Source organism: Capsicum annuum, unplaced genomic scaffold (assembly GCF_002878395.1).
Source record: "Capsicum annuum cultivar UCD-10X-F1 unplaced genomic scaffold, UCD10Xv1.1 ctg78040, whole genome shotgun sequence".
NCBI lineage: Eukaryota > Viridiplantae > Streptophyta > Magnoliopsida > Solanales > Solanaceae > Capsicum > Capsicum annuum.
Window position 1 is genome coordinate 79,648 of NW_025888494.1, and position 3,407 is coordinate 83,054.

Consider the following 3,407-nt stretch of genomic DNA (forward strand, 5'->3'; position numbering starts at 1 on the left):
TTGAAATGTGAATTTTTTATTTTGAATTTTATTTATCTTGGTAACTTGGGAGGTGACTTGGTGACTTGAAAGTGATTAAGTGTAGGTGCTTGAAATGTAAATTTTTGAATTAAATGTAGTTTAGTTTGGTAACTTGAGAGGTGACTTAGTGACATGAAAATGTGGATTCTTTTTTTATTTTGAATGTAGTTTAGTTTGGTAACTTGGGAGGTGACTTAGTGACTTGAAAATGTTGAAAATGTGAATTTTTCATTTTGAATGTAGTTTAGTTTGATAACTTGGGAGGTAACTTAGTGACTTGAAAGTGATTAAATGTACGTACTTGAAATTTGAATTTTTCATTTTGAATTTTGTTATGCTTGGTAACTTGGGAGGTAACTTAGTGACTTGAAATTCATTAAGTGTAGGTACTTGAAATGCGAATTTTTCATTTTAAATTTTGTTAAGCTTGGTAACTTTGGAGGTGACTTAGTAATTTGGAAGTGATTAAGTGTGGGTAGTTGAAATGTGAATTTTTTTATTGAATGAAGTTTAGTTTGGTAACTTGGGAAGTGACTTGAAAATGTGAATTTTTCCTTTTGAATGTAGTTTAGTTTGGTAATTTGGGAGGTGACTTGGTGACTTGAAAGTGATTAAGGGGTCGTTTGGTAGAGTGTATAAAAATAACGTCAAATAAGGTGTATTAATAATGCTTGCATTACTAAAACAAGTATTAGTAATTTTGGTATTACTTATGCAGACATTATTTCTTACGCAGTGTTTGATTTGATGTATTAAAAATAATATATATTTATATAATTTTTATAAAAAATATTTATTTACAAAATTACCCTTTTTATACATATTCATAGATTTCTATAATGCATTAAAACAGAACATTTAACACTGCCTTTTCTCACATAAAATTAAATATACCAGGATTCCATCTTTTCATTCAAGTGGAGAACTACAACCTCTAGTTTTTGCTGGTTATCAGTGACATTATTGTAATGGAAATAACACTCTCACTTCCTCAACCATGATCATAGAGACACACCCTCATAATAGGGAAATTCAACCTTAGAGCTTAATTGGATACCCTATAATCGGTGAATCATCCCTTCATTTTGGTCATGAAACCTTGGTTGTGTTGAAGGCCCCGCCATGTGTACCAATTCTTCAGGACCACTGCCTAGTATTCCATGCTGAGGCGGAAGTATCCACTCTACAAAGGCTTCTATTTTCTTACCCAATTCATCAGTTTTGATATTGGTGCTGCCTACATTATGCCGAGTTTCTTCAATCGGATTCAATAATTGTATCTCCAACTTCTTGATGTTGTCTTCCACGACCTTCGATCTCATTATTGTAATTATCATTGCTGCCAAGAGTTGGCTTTGATATCAAATGTTGACTTGCTCATTTTCATCATTGTTTTAACCAAATACCCAATTTCTATTTGCTCATTTTCATTGCAAAAATAATTTGAGGAAGGTATGAATCTTGAAAACTCAATTTTTACTTCTTGAGAATGAAATCGATGGAATTTGACCAAAATAAAGTAAAGAGAAAGAAATCAGAAAAATTAAAAAATGATAGATTAAGAAGGAAGAAGATGCGGAAAAAAAGTGAGAAAGAAGTTGGTTATTTTGAGGGGTAAAATTGTAATTTAATAGTATAATGCATGTATTGAAATGTGTTGTACTACTAATATATAGAAAATAGGAGGTATTAGCAATACGTAGTCTAATACTCAATATAGTGTATAACTAGTGCAAGGCATTAGGTATACATAGACAAAAAATTGTACCAAACAATGCATTAATAATACACAAAAATAATACATGCATTATTTTTGTTAACACACTCAACCAAACGACCCCTAAGTGTAGGTACTTGAAATGTGAATTTTTCATTTTGAATTTTGTTAAGATTGGTAACTTGAGAGGTGACTTAGTGACTTGAAAGTGATTAAGTGTAGGTACTTGAAATGTGAATTTTTGTATTGAATGTAGTTTAGTTTGGTAACTTGGGAGGTGACTTGAAAATGTTGAAAATGTAAATTTTTCATTTTGAATGTAGTTTAGTTTGGTAACTTGGTAGGTGACTTAATGACTTGAAAGTGATTAAGTGTAAGTACCTGAACTGTGAATTTTTTATTTTTAATTTTGTTAAGCTCGGTAACTTGGGGGGTGACTTAGTGACTTGAAAGTGATTAAGTGTAGGTACTTGAAATATGAATTTTTCATTTTTAATTTTGTTAAGCTTGGTAACTTGGGAGGTGACCTAGTAACTTGAAAGTGATTAAGTGTAGGTACTTGAAATGTGAATTTTTGTATTGAATGTAGTTTAGTTTGGTAACTTGGGAGGTGACTTAGCGACTTGAAAATGTTGAAAATGTGAATTTTTCGTTTTGACTGTAGTTTAGTTTGATAACTTGGGAGGCGACTTAGTGACTTAAAAGTGATTAAGTGTAGGTACTTGAAATGTGAATTTTTCATTTTGAATTTTGTTAAGCTTGGTAACTTGGGAGTTGACTTAGTGACTTGGAAGTGATTAAGTGTAGGTACTTGAAATGTGAATTTTTCTATTGAATTTAGTTTAATTTGGTAACTTGGGTGGTGACTTAGTGACTTGAAAATGTTGAAAAGGTGAATTTTTCATTTTGAATGTAGTTTGGTTTGGTAACTTGGGAGGTGACTAAGTGACTTGAAAGTGATTAAGTGTAGGTACTTGAAATGTGAATTTTTCATTTTGAATTTTGTTAAGCTTGGTAACTTGGGAGGTGACTTAGTAACTTGAAAGTGATTAAGTGTAGGTACTTGAGATGTGAATTTTTGTATTGAATGTAGTTTAATTTGGTAAAGTGGGAGGTGACTTATTGACTTGAAAATGTTGAAGTGTAGGTACTTGAAATGTGAATTAGTGACTTTTGTTTTGAATTTAGGTACTTGAAATGTGAACTTTGTGTCTTGAACTAATTATTGTGTAGATGGAACCTGATTATAGCTGGATATATCAACGAAATAATATAATAGAATGTATCTTAGGGTGAAATTTGTTGAAGGTGTCAATCGATTTACTCAACATACCAAGACACTTAGGGATTGGTCACTTTTTCGGGTTATTCGTTGTCCTTGTGTTAAATGTGATGGTGCAAGTATTTTAAAAGAAGAAGTTGTGAAGGATCATCTTTATAGAAAAGGGTTTCATGAGGACTTTTATGATTGCGTACTAGTCATGGTGATGTTGAGCAAAATTACTTTGTTGTTGGTGAAAGTAGTAGGTCTGCAGGGCATAATAACTATCAAGATACAAGGATAATAGAAATGGTGCATGAAACTTTTGGGATGCAACACGGGTGCGACTTTAGGGAAAATATTGAAGATATTCCCAATAGAGAAGGGCGTCGTTTTTATGAACAATTT